The sequence below is a fragment of the Abrus precatorius genome, unplaced genomic scaffold (assembly GCF_003935025.1).
Source record: "Abrus precatorius isolate BTA unplaced genomic scaffold, Abrus_2018 Scaffold9, whole genome shotgun sequence".
In the NCBI taxonomy this organism is placed as follows: Eukaryota; Viridiplantae; Streptophyta; class Magnoliopsida; order Fabales; family Fabaceae; genus Abrus; species Abrus precatorius.
Genome location: NW_020874439.1, coordinates 14,354,773 through 14,374,292, shown reverse-complemented (window position 1 = coordinate 14,374,292; position 19,520 = coordinate 14,354,773). Strand labels below are relative to the sequence as shown.

At 35.6% G+C, this 19,520-nt stretch overlaps 1 pseudogene; it reads right to left on the bottom strand.

Moving 5' to 3' along the window:
* The window catches only part of LOC113850865, a 190,798-nt pseudogene that overhangs the window by 127,088 nt on the left and 44,190 nt on the right, over positions 1-19,520 (bottom strand).

Genomic DNA, 19,520 nt, shown 5'->3' with positions numbered 1-19,520 from the left:
ATTAGTTTTTCCTTTCTGAATTGAGAAGGGATTGGGTTTGCTGTAGTGCAGGAAGTGGTAGCATATATTTCTCTCACCACAGAGACAGAAATGGGAGGTGCAGACCAAATTCTTTCTTGGTACTCCCCAACTTCAACTCCTGCATCCTCACAAAGTAATGTTATTAATGAAGGAAAGGCAAGTGAATCTCTCTTGGTTTTCAGAATATTCAAAATACATTCACTAATGACCTTTCCCACATCAATATACAAATCATTCACTATTGCAAAAAGAAGTTCTTCCCTTTTCACAGCCAATGTTGAACTATGTTTGACTGGCATAAATGAGTTCAGAATAAAAGTGCTCCACACTTTGGCAAATGGCAGCAGCTGTTTGGTGACAATGCATTTTGGTTTCTTGGATTGGTTTAGCTTCCAAGTTGTTCTAGGCCGCCCAATCCTTTGCAGAATTTCCACATAGTCCTTGTCAGGACTATTCTTAAAAACATTGAATTCCAACTGTCCAGCCTGCTGTGCAGAATTAATGTTCAACACTCTATTAATGTTTGCAGGAGTGAAGTTGACTCTCATCCCCTTCACCACTGTGTTGAACTTAGGAAATTTATCTCCTTTAAACCTCACAGCATTGGTGTAAAACTCCTGGGTTATTTCCCTCTAACCCATTCCAGCCAAAGAACAGAAGGATTCCCAATCCCTCTTCTAAATTTCTTCTTTATATTCCGGGTAATTGTCCCCAGCTATCTCAAAAGCTCTGTTTGGGACAATTTTCCTCCTCAGAATATTTTCCTTAAAAAAGTTTTCATGGGCAATGCTTCTGAACCTTGGATCATGTGTTGCAGTAGGTGAGGAGCTTGAAGGTGCAGCTATTCTTGGCTGAGGTGGTAGGGAGGTTGAAGGTGCAGCTGTTCTTAGCTGAGGTGGGTTAGAAATTTCAATGGGTGAGGAGCTTGAGACACCATCCGTTCTGGCCCTCTTTGCTGCTGGAGTACTTCTAGCTGATCCAGATTGAAGATTCTTATTGGATCTTTTTCTTGGAGTGGTGGAAGATGATGAATCCATATTTTACTAGTATTTTACAATAGTTTTTAGTGCAATTAATAAAGAAAACATGCTAGAAATAGTAGAAAACCCTTAAAAAAATAATAAAATGTTGCATGTCACTTTTAAACACAGTTATTTTAAAATTCATTGATTTTCTATGTAAAAAGTGACATTTCAAGTATGCTTTTGTAGGGAATTATGAGCTAAGTTCATGAGGATTGGATGATCAAAGGAAAAATAGAAGAAAAGTAGCAAAAATTGGAGGAAACAAGTTGATAATTGAAGAACAGCCTCTGAGTGATCACTTTCGCTGGTGAAAGTGATCACTCCAGAACCATAAAATGGAGAAGAGCTTCTGCGTAATCACTTTTGCTGGAAAAAGTGATCGTTCCAGAGAGGTTACAATAAGAAGAGCTTCTGCGTAATCACTTTTTCTGGAAAAAGTGAGCGTTCCAGAGAGTCCTCCAAGAAGAGTAGCTGCGCGTGTTCACTATTATTAGCAAAAGTGAACACGCGCAAGAAAGCAGCTTTTGCGTGTTCACTATTTCCAGCAGAAGTGAACACGCGCATGACATTAGCAAAGGAAGCTTCTGCGTGGCTACTATTTTCAACAAAAGTGAACACTTTGAAGCGCGCGTGGCTACTATCACCAGCAAAAGTGAACACATGCAAGTGGAAATGAAGAATTAGCCTCTGCGTGATTACTATTGCTGGAAAAAGTGATCACGCCAGCAGAGCGGGAATTCTATAAAAGGCAGTTAGCTCAAGAATTTTGTAGTTTTTTGTTCATTTTTTATTTTCCATTTGTTTTTGTTGTTGAGAGAGTCAGAGAGAGAGATTGAGGACGAACACCAAGCTTCATTTCTTGAGGGATCAGATTGGAGATTGGCTTGAAGATGTTTCTTCTTTGTTCATTCTCTTCTCCTCTTCTCTTCTCTTCTTTTTTTGTAATGTTTGCCTAAACTCTTTGTGGTTAGGAATTATGAATCTGAAATTGAAATGTTGGATTGATTTTGGATCTGAACTTTGAGTTTTGGATTGGATTGAGTGATTGATTCTGCTGTTAAAGTAGTGATTGAATGGAAATTTGATCAACTAATCATAGAGGAACTCTTATCAATGGGAATTGAATTTGTTTCTCAGATTTGAATTAATTACCAAGGTTATTGGTTTCTTAGGGATAAGATATCTTAATATTGTAATCTTTTGGTTTCTCAAACTTAATGCAGCATTTGATTGGATTAGATCTAAGGGATTGGAGTGGTTTGATTAGATGCTAGATTCATTGAGGCAAGGGATTGTCCTTTGATTAATACAACGTGAAACTGATTGTCATTCCATCTAAATGCTTGAAAGTTCAGAACTTTATTGATTCAATGTTGAAGTTTTGGTGAAACAATTTCCTAACTACTCTTTCTACATTTGTTTATTATATACTTTTGTACTAACTATTCTGTTTTACTTTCTAATTTCATTTTTGATACATTCATACCAATTCCATCTGAAATTTGTAAGGCTCAACTAATTGTGATCTTGTGAAGTGGTAATTGAGAACTTTATTCCCTGAGGACGATACTTGGAACTCAATTTGATTCTAAGATTTTTTATAACTTGCTACAACAACACTAGTACACTTGCTAGTTAGTTTACCTTCATTGCAATAGTAGTTGTAAAGTTGTGTGACAAGTTTTTGGCGCCGTTGCCGGGGAATAATTTGTTTCAATATCATTAGTAGCAGAGAGATGGCTAGATTGAGCATTTCTTTTGTTGTTTTATTTTCTAATTTTTCTACTAGCTTTCTATTTTTTCTGAATAATTTTTTTCCTATATTTTGTGTAGTTTTCTGCATAATTTCATTTTGCATTTTTCTGCATAGTTGTAATTTTCATTTTGCATAATTTTCTATGTTTTCTACATATTTTGTTTTGTAATTTTCTACATAATTTTAGATTTCATTTTGCTTAGTCACTAATTTCATTTGAATTTTGTTTACTTTCTTTTTGTATACAAGAAAAAAAAAAGTTGCTCTATTGTTTGATGGCAACCAGCATGTATCAGAATTTTTGTCAAAGTCAAGTTGCAAGAACAAGAGCTTATGAAGCAGATGCTTTTGAAGCTTTAATTAATAATTTTCAAGCTGGAGTTGCCCAAACTAACCCCTTGGTGTGTGATTTTTACAGCAAAAATGATTTGAATGAAACTTATGATGTGGCTGCACCAGAATTTCAAGAAGAAATCAATTATGGAGGAAATTTTCAAAGACCTGAATTTACCTTTCCTCATGTATATCAATCTCAAGCTAATATGAGTCAGCCATATTATGATTGAAATCAACAAATTTCTGCTGCAACAACACCTTTGTCAAGTCCTCATTGTTCAAAACCTTATTTTCAAGCATCATATTCTCAACTTCAAAGAGGACAACAACCTTCAGAGGCTTCTCCAAAAAGAATGAATGAACTTGAAGAAACTTTGCTCCAATTCATGGAATTTACTCAATCAAGTTTCAAGAATCAAGAGGGATCCATGGAGAAGATGGAGATGCAAATAGGACAAATTTCAGAACATTTATTAAATAGGAATGATGAGAAATTGTCTAGCAACACCATTGTAAATCCTATAGAGCAATGCCAAGCTGCTTTCACAAGGAATGAGGTAGAAATTTCTACTCATGAAGTTACTGAGAAAGAGAGAGCATTAGATAAATTTGAAGAAAACAAGATTCAAGATAAACAACAAGAGGATTGCAAAGGAGTGCAGTTAACTATTTTAAAGAAAGAAGAACCACAGGATAGCAGCAAGACACAACCTAAAAGAACCAAAAAGTGGTTGTTTGAAGATGCATCTAAGCCAATAGCTAAAGCTAAACACAAAAAGTTTCAATTTTTTCAAGCAGTGCAGAATTTCAAGCAGGAAAAACAGAAGGATAATTCTGTTATAAAAGAAGTCCTTGCTGTAGTGACATATGAAGACAATGAAAAGGAAGGAAAGAAACTTAATGAGCATACCAAACTGCTGGAAGTCCCTCCACTTTTATTTCTCTCAAGTTCTGAATTAAATGAAGAGTTGCAAGTTGGTGAGAGAAAGGGAAAACATTTAAAGATAGAGCAAGAGCCCTTATCATCAAAATCATCTCTTAGAATCAAAGATCAATAGGCGTCAAGCTAGTGACGTTAAAAGAGCGCTTTGTGAGAGGCAACTCACATTTCTGAACCATTTTTACTCTATTTGCAATTTACTTAAACTTTTGTTAATTCTTTATTTCAATTTCTACAATTTTCTGATTTTAGATTCTGTTTTATATGTGTTTTAGGAATAATGTGTTGATTCAATGAAGGTTCATGTTGTGGATGCATAAATGAGCTGATTGAAATTGAATGCATGAGGCAATTAAGTTTCTAAGGAGCTTTGAATAACAAAAAGAGTCACTATTTTGCAGAAAAGTGATTACACAGAGCTTCAATTACAGGGTTCCATTCTGAACAATCACTTTTGTTGATGAAAGTGATCATGCAGAGAAGCAAGGAACGACACCCTTCTCTGGAACAATCACTTTTGCTGATGAAAGTGAACACGCAGAACCCTTTGGAAGACACCCTTCTCTGGAACAATCACTTTTCCTAGTGAAAGTAACCACGCCCAGGCTTAAATAGAGGTAATGTGATGCGCGTAGTTACTTTTTCCAATAATAGTGATCACGCACATGAGTAATGTGTAGTTACAAGTTAAGGTTGATGCGCGTTACCACTTTTTCTAGTAATAGTAATCACGCAGAAGGATATTACCTGCGCGTGATCACTTTTTCTGGAAAACGTGAACACGCGCAGCTCATTTCAAATTACTCAATGCAAAGCCCTCTGGAACGTTCACTATTTCTAGCAATAGTGAACACGCGCATGCTATTTACCCTCAAAGTGTTCACTTTTGCCAGAAAAAGTGAACACGCACACAACATCATCTCTACAACTTCCATTTTTTCTGAAAAAAGTGGCCACGTGCAGTAAGCGTGTCCATTAAAATGCATAAAAGGAACCACGTAGAGCCATTTTAGAATCTCAAATCTTCATTTCTTCATCTCATTTCTCAAATTCTTGATCTTTCTGACCTTTTGCTGAACGAAATTTGTTTCTAAGCAATCAATTGAAGTTCATTCTGCACATTTCTCCAAATCCAGGTCAGTATTCTACTTCTCTGATTTAGAAATTAGGGTTCTTCATTTTGCAAAATTGTGGAAAACTGAGTAATGGAAAAACAAAAATTTTCTTGTTAATAACTAATCTGAACATGCAATTACAAGGCAATGTAGAGTAATTCTCACTTCAATTGATAGATTTTTAGATAGAAAAAGACCTACATTGACAGATTGCATGAGTTAACCTTAGGACTTAAAGTGAAAAATGGTTAGGAAGAAATTTCTGCATAAATGTAACTCTTGAACTCTAGCATTTTGCATTCAAAATCATGAATATCTGAGTTTAAATGCTTCAAGGAACCATATTCTGCATTGTTATGATATTCTTAAATTCTGCATTATTCATATTCTGCTATTCTGAAATTGAAAATGTCCTGCATTGCATTGCATTCATGTCTTTCAGTGTATTGAAATATTCTTTTTATGCAGGAAATTTAAAAAAAAAATGGTAAGGACATCAGACAACACTCCAGTTGGCTCTTCTAGAGGTACTCCTAGAACAAAGAGAGGAAGATTAGCAGGAGCCTCTTCATCAAGGCCAAACCCTCAACATGATCCAAGGTTCAGGAGTATAGCTCATGAGAATTATTTCAGAGCTAATATCTTGAGAAGAAAGATTGTCCAAGATAGGGCAATTGAGATAGCTGAAGACCATTATCCAGAATACAAGGAGGAAATTCAGAAAAGAGAATGAGAATCCTTCTGCATGATGGCTGGCATTAGCTGGAGAGACATTACACAAGAATTTTATGCCAATGCCATGAGATTCAAGGGAGATCAGCTGCCTAAATACCATTCAATGGTCAAGGGGACAACAGTTGATTTTTCTGCTGCTAACATCAATAGAGTCCTCAACATTAAGACTCAAAAGCAACCTGGGTAGCAAGACTTTAAAGCATTCAGGGATGCTGAAGACAAGGACTATGTTCAAGTCCTTGAGAGGATTGGGAAACCAGGGACTACTTGGGAGCTGAATCTATCAGAGAAACCTAAATGCATCACTACCAATAACCTTTTGCCCTTTACAAAAGTGTGGAGCACATTTATTTTGAGTTCATTCATGCCTGTTAGGCATAGCTCCACTTTAGCAGTGAAGAGAGCTGAACTCCTATATGCTATAGTTAATGATTTTTATATAGATGTAGGAGAAGTGATTAGTGGATGCATTCTGGACATCCTCAAGAGAAAAAGAGATTCTCTAGCTTTCCCTTCTTTAATAACTGTTCTTTGTGAGGATGCAGGTATTGAAATTGGAGATTATCAAATCAAAATTAGAGCTGCACCTCCAATTACAGTAGCTATGGTGAAGGAGATTTATGCTACTGTCTCTTGCACATCAGCAGCCCCAATTCCCTCCCAGTATAAAAGAGAGAATCCAACCACAATGAAGGAGAAGATATCCTTCATGGCTGAAAGACAAAACTCCTTAGCTGAGAGGCAGAATGAATTGCACAGCAGTTTGAAGGCTGGCATCATGCTTCTGGAAGGTGTTCTCATGAACATTGGTCAAAAGATGGGCATGACCAAAGAAGACTTGTACCACACTCCAGATCAAGCAGAGAATGCCCAATGCCTGAGGTCAACTGTCTTCAAAGACCTCCCCATCTATAGAACTCATTTCCCTCTACCAGCAACTGCTGCAGAAGAGGAAGAAGATGATGAAGAAGAGGATGATTTGGAAGATGAGGATGAGAATGAAGATGAAGAGTAGACTAGGAATTTAAGTTTCTGTCATTAGTTTAATTTTTGTAAAAAGATTGTAATTAGAATTTCAGACTTTTGAGTGCTGTAATTACATTTTAGTTTTATTTTGGTTATGAACAATTCTGTTTTAAATATCTACTAGCTTTGAATTTTATTGAATTTTTATCTGATAATTGATGAACAACTTGTGATGTTTTTGTGCAGACCATGCTCTTAAACTCTGAACAAGGAGCGTATGGAATGATTGAAATATGCACAGCTACCATGAAAGGGGGGTTTAATTTTGTACCTCTATTTTCATGTGTACAGCTTACATTTTGCATAAAATATTCACAAGCTAGAAAAATATTAAACTGCATTAGATTTTGTTTTCTTGATAAATAAACCTGATTTTCACCTGATTGAAATTCTGATTGTTGAATTACATAAGTTGTTTTTCCCATTCTTAACATGATTGTCATACTTGTATTTTAAAAAAATAAAGCAGTCTTGCCATTTTATTCATGCAAATTTTTGAAGTAAATAGTGAAGTGAATTGATGAATATTATCCATTTACTTCCTTGGTGAGACTTGGAACCTTTTCATTCATTGATGTGTGACTGATCTCAAATTCTGATTCACTCTCTAGAACTTGCTTTGTTTCTTAACTGAATATGTTGTTTTGCACTAATCACATAAAGGATGGAGGCCATTATTCAGATTTACCTAGTGAGCCAAATAGACTGCCCTTCATTCTTGAATGTCCTAGTTATCCCCTTTGAGCTGATAGCCTTTCTTTGATTAATCTCAATACAAGCTTTTCTAGAAAAACCATTTTACCTATTCAAATAGAAAAGAGGCAAATTGAGTTGAATCAAAAATAAGTTTGGGGTAACATCATGTTTCTAGTGCATTACTTGAGGACAAGCAATGTTCTAAGTTTGGGGTAGAAAGGATTGAGAAAAGGATTGAAATGAATTAAGAAAGTTAGAAAAAGTCATGCAGAGAAAATATGAAAAAGAAGTAAAAAGCTGCAAGTAAAAATAGAAAAATGAAAAAGAAATAAAAAGAAATCAGCAAATCAAAAAGGAAAAGGAAATTGGTAGATAATTCTGCAAAATTTTAAACTATGATTGAAAGTTGATTAAGAATAGAAACAGTTGATGCAGCCCTTACTAAGTTTAAAAGCTTATCTACTCAATTTGCATCTTTTTCTGTTTGAAATTAGCTGCATTGATATCCTGAATTCATTGAAATCATACCTGTCCTTGAGCCTTAATATTACCTAAAAAGTCCTCTTGATATGTGATTAATTGTAAATTTGCAAAGGAGGTAGAGAATATAGGTAAGCTTATGGCAGAGTTTGATGAATTTGGTGATGCTGAGAGCAAACACAAGCTTAAACACTAATTGAGTTAGAGAAACACTTTCTGAGAGCTGTGATAATGTTTCTCAAGTCTGTTTGCATGTAGCTTTAATGATTTGCTTGATTGAAATGAATGAGATTGTGCAGCAAACAGAGAAGTCAAGTGTGACTATCATGATGAAGAGTTGGTGAATGACTTAGTGAGAAAACAATTAGAATGCATTGAAGTAAAATGGATTTTTAATCTGAATTTTTCTGAAAAATGTAAAAAGTTTTTGGATTTCAATTAATAAGAATTTACACCCTTGATATGTTCTAATTTGCTTGAGGACAAGCAAAAATTCAAGTTTGGGGTAGTGATGAATCCATATTTTACTAGTATTTTACAATAGTTTTTAGTGCAATTAATAAAGAAGACATGCTAGAAATAGTAGAAAACCCTTAAAAAAATAATTATATGTTGCATGTCACTTTTAGACGTAGTTATTTTAAAATTCATTGATTTTCTATGTAAAAAGTGACATTTCAAGTATGCTTTTGTAGGGAATTATGAGCTAAGTTCATGAGGATTGGATGATCAAAGGAAAAATAGAAGAAAAGTAGCAAAAATTGGAGGAAAGAAGTTGATAATTGAATAACAGCCTTTGAGTGATCACTTTCGCTGGTGAAAGTGATCACTCCAGAACCATAAAATGGAGAAGAGCTTCTGCGTAATCACTTTTGCTGGCAAAAGTGATCGTTCCAGAGAGGTTGCAATGAGAAGAACTTCTGCGTAATCACTTTTTCTGGAAAAAGTGAGCGTTCCAGAGAGTCTTCCAAGAAGAGTAGCTGCGCGTGTTCACTATTATCAGCAAAAGTGAACACGCGCAAGAAAGCAGCTTCTGTGTGTTCACTATTTCCAGCAGAAGTGAACACGCGCATGACATTAGCATAGGAAGCTTCTGCGTGGCTACTATTTTCAACAAAAATGAACATTTTGAAGTGCGCGTGGCTACTATCTTCAGCAAAAGTGAACACGCACAAGTGGAAATGAAGAATTAGCCTCTGCGTGATTACTATTGCTGGAAAAAGTGATCACGCCAGCAGAGCGGGAATTCTATAAAAGGCAGTTAGCTCAAGAATTTTGTAGTTTTTTGTTCATTTTTTATTTTCCATTTGTTTTTGTTGTTGAGAGAGTCAGAGAGGGAGATTGAGGACGAACACCAAGCTTTATTTCTTGAGGGATCATATTGGAGATTGGCTTGAAGATGTTTCTTCTTTGTTCATTCTCTTCTCCTCTTCTCTTCTCTTCTCTTTTTGTAATGTTTGCCTAAACTCTTTGTGGTTAGGAATTGTGAATCTGAAATTGAAATGTTGAATTGATTTTGGATCTGAACTTTGAGTTTTGGATTGGATTGAGTGATTGATTCTGCTGTTAAAGTAGTGATTGAATGGAAATTTGATCAACTAATCATAGAGGAACTCTTATCAATAGAAATTGAATTTGTTTCTAAGATATGAATTAATTACCAAGGTTATTGGTTTCTTAGGGATAAGATATCTTAATATTGCATTCTTTTGGTTTCTCAAACTTAATGCAGCATTTGATTGGATTAGATCTAAGGGATTGGAGTGGTTTGATTAGATGCTAGATTCATTGAGGCAAGGGATTGTCCTTTGATTAATACAACGTGAAAATTGATTGTTATTCCATCTAAATGCTTGAAAGTTCAGAACTTTATTGATTCAATGTTGAAGTTTTGGTGAAACAATTTCCTAACTACTCTTTCTACATCTGTTTACTACATACTTTTGTACTAACTGTTCTGTTTTACTTTCTAATTTCGTTTTTGATACATTCATACCAATTCCATCTGAAATTTGTAAAGCTCAACTAATTGTGATCTTGTGAAGTGGTAATTGAGAACTTTATTCCCTGAGGACGATACTTGGAACTCAATTTGATTCTAAGATTTTTTATAACTTGCTACAACAACACTAGTACACTTGCTAGTCAGTTTACCTTCATTGCAATAGTAGTTGTAAAGTTGTGTGATAGAAGAACCAGCTTGCTTCTTCTTAGAAGGGCCCACAGGTGTATTTAAAGACGTTCTGACCATTTTTCAGCTTCTGCAAAAAAGTAATTTAAAATTTTAACACATGATATTTCTATGCTGCAGAAAATTCAATCAAATAACTTGCAGAAATTGAATTTTTCTAACACTATAATCATGCAGGTTGCTGTTAAAATAATTCAACATACACATACAAACACACAACTGCACAAGCTTAAGCATTGACAGTCAAATCATTTTAAATCCCAATCTATAAGTTCAGAGTGCACACTCTCAGAGTATTTCATGTTAACGCAGAAGAAGCATTTCAAGTTATCAATCAATCCTTCAACAAACTCTGTAATTTCAGCTGAAAACTATTTTAGCAATTAATGGTATATTAGTTCTGCAGATAGAAAAGCACAAGTGCACAGATTTGAACAACCATATTCAAAGAATTTTAAACCAATCTCCCTAATTTTGTAAATTTTGAGTACACACTTTCTAAGAAAAATATGGTAATGCAGAGAGCTAAGTTCAGGTTTAAACTAATTTTTAATACAGATATGCACTCACTCAGTATCAGCAAAAAGTTATTGTATCATATTCATCTAGAACTAGTTTCAGAATCACAAATAGTTTCAAATAATCATATTCAAATCTTTTCAATCCAACACTTTCACAAAAGTCTATTTAGACATGTTAGATTCTGCAGAAATTTGGTGCAATTACTGTGCATTATAGGTTTGACTTTCTTTTAAAAGAAATATAATGAATGAAAGTGAATACCTCTAGTTTTGAATAAAAAATCATCAGAACAACGTCCCCTTATTCATCTGAGATTTTCTTCTAACTTTAAAACCAGAACATACAAATGCACAACCTTACACAATAAGATTAAGAGAAATCCTAATTTGGAAGTTCAAAGTGCATTCATTTGTATAACGAAACAAAGTAGCAGAGCAATGTGTTCAGGTTTCAACTAATTTTTCAAACATAGCTTTTAACCCAATCATTTTCAGCAGAAATGATTCAATTAATGTAATGCAAATTTGAATCTTCTTGTAAGAAAAATTTAAATGACAAAGAGACTCATTCAGTGTATTGTTCATGCTATTATTGAGTCAAATAACCTCAAAATAATTTCCTATTACTCCCTTTTTCACTTACCCCAAATTATTAACACAGAAAACCCTAATTCGCTATTTTAGAGAGAAGAGGGTTGCGTACCTGATGAAGAAAATGTAGAAATATGGGGGAAACACTTGCTACTGCTAGGTTTACAAACAGGAAGCTTGAAATCGCACAGAACGCTCAGAGAAAAGAAGATTTTTCGAGTGCAGAGGTATGTGCGTGTTCACTTTGACTTATATTTATAATCAAGCATGGGCATGTGACAACTTTAAGCAAGAAAAGTGAATGTTATTCATTTAAGATACTCAGCGTGGTTACTTTATCTTATTAGAGTGAGCGTTCCAGAGGGTTAAGTTTTCTGGGTGAGGAAGGCGTTATCACTATTGCTGGGAAAGTGATAACGCGCAAGCAATGTTGCAACTTTTTTCACAAAAAGGAGTAACGCACATAAGAGAAATCAAACTTACCTGTGCGTAGCCACTTTTGCCAGGGAAAGTGAGTGTTCCAGAGAGTATGTTTTCCCATCTGCCTCAGCGTGATCACTCTCATAAGTAAGAGTGAGTGTTCCAGAGGAGCGTTTTTACCTTGATGCCTCTGCGTGATCACTTTTGTCAGTAAAAGTGATTGTTCCAACAGAGATCCTCAAAATGTATTCTCTATGTAGCTCCTTTCCTGCAAAATAGTGACTCCTTTCATTAATCAATTGCTTCTAAAACCTCAATTGACTCACTTCTCACACTCTAATCCTTCAATTTACTTCTCACAACCTCAAATCTCTTAATCAATTATGATATTCACATCAGAAAACCAGATGCAGCAGTATATGTGCAGAATTTTCAGAGACTTGTAAAACATGAATATGTAGAATCCTAAACCTTCAAATACACATTCACCATCTCAGTTATCTATTATCAATTACCATATTCACTTCAAAACTTCAGATGCAGCAGAACTTGCAGAAAATTATGAGATATGATTATGCAGAATTCTAAATTGCAAAAACTGCAGAATATGTAAATATGAATTGTAAACTTCTAAAACAATACAAAAAGCTTAAAATGAGTTAGAAATGTGAGTTGTCTCTCACAAAGCGCTTGTTTAATGTCACTAGCTTGACATTAGTTGTCCTTCACTCAAGAGGAACCAATTTCAAGCATGAGATGTTCCTTGTAAACTCTTCTCTATGATAGATCTTCAATCTTTGGCCATTGACCTTGAATTCTCTCCCTGTTTTCTGATCCTCTATAAGAATTGCTCCAAAGGGAGAAGTCTCCTTAATCAAAAATGGTCTAGACCACCTAGATTTCAGTTTCCCTGGAAATAATTTTAATCTTGAATTGAATAACAGTACTTGCTGCCCAGGTCCAAAATCTTTTTGCAGAATGAACTTGTCATGGATTCTCTTTGTTCTTTCTTTATATAACTTTGCATTTTCATAAGTCTGCTGTCTGAATTCTTCTAACTCATGCAGCTGCACAATTCTCTTCTTTCTGGCATTTAACAAATCAAAGTTAAGCCACTTGGTAGTCCAATATGCTCTATGTTCCAGCTCTAGGGGTAGTTGACAGGCCTTTCCAAATACTAACTGGTATGGAGACATACTAATTGGAGTTTTAAAAGCAGTTCTGTATGCCCACAATGAATCATCCAGCCTTTTTGACCAATCTTTCCTTGAGCTGTTCACTACTTTCTCTAGAATTTGCTTGATTTCTCTATTTGAAACCTCCACTTGTCCACTTGTTTGTGGATGGTATGGAGTAGCAACCTTGTGCTTCACACCATATTTCATTAATACAGCTTCAAGATACTTGTTGCAGAAGTGAGTACCTCCATCACTTATTAGCACTCTAGGCACTCCAAATCTTGCAAAAATATTCTTTCTTATAAAGGAAATCACTACCTTTGCATCATTTGACCTGGCAGGAATGGCTTCTACCCATTTGGATACATAATCTACTGCAACTAAAATGTATTCATGTGAAAATGATGGGGGAAATGGTCCCATGAAATCAATCCCCCATACATCAAATAGCTCTACTTCTAGGATGTTGGTTAATGGCAGCTCATGTCTTCTTGAAATGTTTCCAGTTCTTTGACATTTATCACAATTTTCCACATACTTCTTGGCATCCTTGAAAAGTGTAGGCCAAAAGAAACCTGCTTGCAGAACTTTTGCAGTAGTCCTTGAGCCTGTATGATGACCTCCATACTCTGAATTGTGGCAGTGCCATAATATGTCAGATTGCTCACTTTGTGGAATGCACCTCCTAATCAATCCATCCACTCCAATTTTGTACAAGTATGGATCTTCCCACACATAGAATCTACTGTCATGTATGAACTTCTTCTTCTGCTGCCAAGTAAGCCTCCTTCGAATGAATTGAGTTACCTTAAAGTTTGCAATGTCAGCAAATCAAGGCATATTTTCCACTGCAAACAGCTTTTCATCTGGAAATTCTTCATTTATTTCCAAGGATTCAGTGGTTAAACTCTCCAATGGCAGTCTTGATAGGTGGTGAGCAACCCCATTTTCCTTTCCTTTCTTGTCTCTAATTTCCAGCTCAAACTCTTGCAGCAGCAGAATCCATCTCAGCAATCTTGGCTTGGCATCCTGCTTTGACAACAAGTATTTAAGTGCAGAATGGTCAGTATATACAATTACTTTTGAACCCATCAAGTATGATCTGAATTTGTCAAAAGCAAACACAATAGCTAGGAGTTCTTTTTCTGTTGTTGTGTAATTTACTTGTGCAGGATTTAAAACTTTGCTAGAATAATAAATGACATGCAATTTCCTATTCTTTTTCTGTCCTAAAACAGCACCCACTGCACCCAATCTGGTTTTGCAAGAATAGGTGCAAAAATCAGTTTTTCTTTAAAAATAGAAAATGCATGCAAACAAGCATCATCAAATATGAATTCAACATCTTTTACAAGTAAATTACTAAGAGGTTTTGTAATTTTAGAAAAGTCCTTGATAAACCTCTTGTAAAACCCAGCATGTCCTAAAAAACTCCTAATTCCTTTAACATTGATTGGTGGAGACAGTTTACTAATGACTTCTACTTTTGCTTTTGCTTGGTCCATCTCCATTCCTTTTTCTGAAATCTTATGGCCAAGAACAATGTCTTCTTGGACCATGAAATGACATTTCTCCCAATTCAACACAAGGTTAGTATCTTGACATCTCTGCAAAACAGTGGATAGATTAGCTAAACAATCATCAAATGAATAACCAAAAACAGAAAAATCATCCATGAACACCTCTATAATGTTTTCTACCAAGTCAGAAAAAATAGAAAGCATGCATCTTTGGAAAGTGGCAGGGGCATTACATAAACCAAAAGGCATTCTCCTATATGCAAAGACTCCAAATGGACATGTAAATGCAGTCTTCTCTTGATCCAAAGGATCCACTGCTATTTGGTTGTATCCTAAATAACCATCAAGGAAACAATAAAATGAATGTCCAGCAAGTCTCTCTAACATTTGGTCTGCAAATGGTAGTGGGAAATGGTCCTTTCTAGTTGCATCATTTAATTTCCTATAGTCAATACACATGTGCCAGCCAGTAATAGTCCTAGTAGGGATGAGTTCATTCTTTTCATTAGCTACAACAGTCATGCCCCCTTTCTTTGGAACAACTTAGACTGAACTCACCCAATTGCTATCAGAAATTGGGTAGATTATTCCTGCATCTAGCAGCTTCATGACCTCTTTCTTAACTACCTCTTTCATAGCTGCATAACAGACTTAAAATTCTCTTCAAATAAAATTTTGTGCTTACAAAATGAAGGATTTATACCTTTCTGATCTGCACTACTCCAGCTGATTGCAGATTTATGCTCTCTTAGGATTCGCAGTAGTTTTTCCTCTTGTTCTTCCTTGAGCTCATTGTTAAAGATGACTGGATTCTCATGGTTCTCATCCAAGAATGCATACCTCAGGTGGGAGGGAAGCTATTTCAGCTCTATCTTCTGTTTTTCCTCTTCTTTAACATCCTTTTTCAGTTCCTCCCTCACTGAATTTTCTACAGGTTTTTGAATTGGCAGGGCTTCTAATTGCTGCTCCATTTCTATGATGTATTCCTCATTAAGAATTTCAGACTTGACATTCCCTGCAGATATTATTTCTGCTAACACAGCATTTTCATCAAGCTCATTAATAGAATAATGTGGAATAATAGAATCTAAAATGTCTATCTACATGCATGTACTGTCTTCCACATGATATTTTAAAGCTTCAAATACATTAAATACCACCTTCTCATCCTGGACTCGAAGCATAAGTTCACCTTTCTATACATTTATCAAAGCTCTCCCTGTTGGAAGGAATGGTCTTCCTAATATCAAGGGAATATTATCATCTACCTCCATGTCCAGGATTACGAAATCTGCAGGGAAAATAAACTTGTCAATTTAACTAACAAATTTTCAACTACACCATAAGGATAAGTGTATGATCTATCAGCCAACTGCAGTGTTATGTTAGTGGGTTTCACTTCCTCTATGCCAAGTTTCTTCAGAATAGCCAATGGCATCAAGTTGATGCTTGCCCCTAAATTGCATAGTGCTCTTCCAATTGTGCAGTTTCCTATTTCACATGGAATGCTGAATGATCTAGGGTCTTTTAACTTTTGAGGAAGTTTTCTTTTGAGGATTGCACTGCATTCCTCTGTCAAAGGTACAATCTGATAATGTTCCAACTTCCTTTTTCTAGAAAGTAGCTCTTTCATGAACTTTGCATATGAAGACATCTGCTCTAATGCCTCTGCAAAAGGAATATTAATCTGAAGTTTCTTAAAAACATTCATAAACCTTTCAAATTGTTCCTCCTATTTAGGATTTTGAACCCTTTGAGGATAAGACAGCCTCTTGTATTTTTCTGGATCTATTGGCTTGCAAGCATCTTCAAAGAGTTGCATTTTGGTTTTTCTCTCAGAATTTATAGGAACTTCTTCTTTTTCTTCTGAATGATCTTTCTTTAATAGATTAAAATTTCCTTGTTGCAAACCATGTTCAATTTTCCTCTCTGCTGCATCATTTATTTTCTTTTCTGTAGGTTTAGGACTTGCAACCACAGCTCCACTCCTTGTAATTATGGCTTGACATTGCTCCGTAGGAGAAATCTTCCTTCATCGCTGCTGGATAGTTGTTCAGCTAACTGTCTAATTTGTGTTTCCAGTTTCTTCATAGAAGCTTCTTGGTTCTTGAAGCTTGTTTGGGTCACCTTCATGAATTGTAACATAAGAGAAAGCTGGATATGGAGAAGTTAGTACCACTCACTGAGGAGTGCAGTGCAATTTTACAGAGAAAACTGCCCCAAAAGTTGAAGGATCCAGGGTCGTTCAGCATACCTTGCTATATTGGAAATTGCATAGTAGGGAAAGCACTGTGTGATTTGGAGGCCAACATAAATTTAATGCCATTAGCAATTATGAAAAAGCTGGGAATTGAGGAGGTGAAGCCAACAGGGATAACATTACAATTAGCGGACATGTCATATACATATCCCTATGGAGTAGTGGAAGACTTGTTAGTCAAGGTAGAAAAATTTATATTCCTTGCTGATTTTGGGATACTTGATATGGAGGTAGATGCAGATATCCCTCTCATTCTAGGAAGCCATTCTTAGCCATAGGGAGAGCCTTGATTGATGTGCAGAAAGGTGAATTGATGCTAAGAGTCCAAGAGGAAAATGTCATTTTCAATGTATTTGAAGCCATTAAACATCCAAGTGATGATATGAGCTGCATGAAGATTGATGTAATAGATGCTGTGATACCAATATTTTTGGAGAAAAATGATGAAAGTGCAGTCTTGGAAGGCACAATAGCTGCAGCAAAATGTTGTATTTAGGAAGAGCAAGATGAAGTAGTCAAAGAATGCATATTGCAACTAGATTCTCTTCCATGTGTTAATAAAGCAGTAAACCAACTCAAGGAAGAATTACATCAAGAAGAGGAGGAGAAAGAAGAGTCCAAGGTGGAACTCAAGCAACTACCCTCTAACTTGAGGTATGTATTTCTTGATGAAGAGCATAACAAACCTGTAATAATAAATGTCAATCTAAATAAAGACCAAGAAGAAAAGCTCTTGAGAGTGTTGAGAAAGCACAAATCTGGACTAGGATGACATATTTCTGATTTGAAAGGTATAAATCCATCTTTTTGCATGCATAGAATCATGTTTGAAGAAAATTGCAAACTGGTTGTCCAACCTTAAAGGAGGCGTAATCCAACCATGAAAGAGGTAGTGAGGCAAGAGGTGATGAAATTGTTAGATGCAGAGGTTATTTATCCTATTTCGGATAGTCAATGGGTCAGTCTAGTTCATGTAGTGCCTAAGAAAGGAGGTATAACTGTTGTGCCAAAATGAAAGAAACGAGTTAATACCTACTAGAATAGTAACCAGATGGCGGATGTGCATTGATTATAGAAAATTGAATGATGCATCAAGAAAGGATCATTTTCCTCTTCCATTTGCTGACCAAATGTTAGAGAGATTAGCTGGGTATGACTACTACTGTTTCCTAGATGGATACTCTGGTTACAACCAGATTGCAGTTGACCCAAGGGACCAAGAAAAGACAACATTCACTTGTCCTTTTGGAGTTTTTACATACCGGAGGATGCCATTCGGACTGTGTAATGCTCTAGCTACATTTCAAAGGTGTATGCTGTCCAATTTTTCTAATATGATTGAAAGAATTATAGAAGTATTTATGGATGATTTTTTTGTATTTAGTAATTCTTTTGATTAGTGTCTTGCTAATTTATCTCTTATTTTGCAGCATTGCCAAGACTCAAACCTTGTGCTTAATTGGGAAAAGTGACATTTTATGGTACAAGAAGGAATAGTCTTAGGACATAAGGTTTCAGCAAGAGGAATGGAAGTGGATCCTGCAAAAGTAGAAGTAATTGAGAAGCTGCCTCCACCTGTGAATGTTAGAGGAGTAAGAAGTTTCTTGGGACATGTTGGGTTCTATAGCAAGTTCATTAAAGATTTCTCTCAAATTGTAAAGCCATTGGGTGAGTTATTGAGTAAAGATATAGATTTTTTTTTTATGATAAGTGCTTAGTATCTTTTAACACGTTGAAAGAAAAATTAATTTCTGCACCTGTACTCGTTAAACCAGATTGGGAATTGCCTTTTGAGTTGATGTGTGATGCTAGTGATGTAGCTAGTGGAGTAGTTTTAGGCCAAAGAAAAGACAAGAAACTGCATGTTATTCATTATGCTAGTAGAGTTCTTAACACTACACAAATTAACTACACTACTACTAAAAAAGAACTCTTAGCTATAGTTTTTGCATTTGACAAGTTTTGGTCTTATTTGATAGGGTCCAAGGTTATAGTTTACACTGACCATGGTGCTCTCAAGTATCTTTTGTCAAAATAGGATGCTAAACCCAGATTATTAAGGTGGATTTTACTCCTTCAAGAATTCGAGTTGGAGATCAAAGACAAGAAAGGAAAGGAGGATGGAGTTGCTGACCACTTGTCAAGATTACCACTTAAGACCATACCATTTGAGGTAGAACAAATAAAAGAAGAGTTTCCAAATGAGAGCTTATTCAAGATTGAATCTCAGCCATGGTTTGCTGACATTGCCAACTTTAAGGCTACACATCATGTTCCAAATTGGATGAGTTGGCAGCAAAGGAAAAAAATCTTTCATGACAGCAAATACTATGTGTGGAAGATCCATTGCTATTTAAAACTGGAGTAGATGGGCTGTTGAGAAGGTACATACCAGAGGAAGAACAACAAAATGTTTTGTGGCACTGTCATAGTTCAGAATATGGAGGACACCATGGTAGTTCAAGGACAACAGCCAAGGTCCTGCAAGAACTGTTATTTCATTCATCAAAAAGAACATCTTCTCAAGGTTTGGAGTGCCCAAAATTTTAATAAGTGATGGAGGAAGCCATTTATGCAACAAGTAACTGGAATCAGTCCTAGAAAAGTATGGAGTCAAGCATAGAATAGCTACACCCTACCACCCTCAAACAAGTGGCCAAGTAGAGATTTCCAACAGAGAAATAAAACAAATTTTAGAGAAAGTGGCAA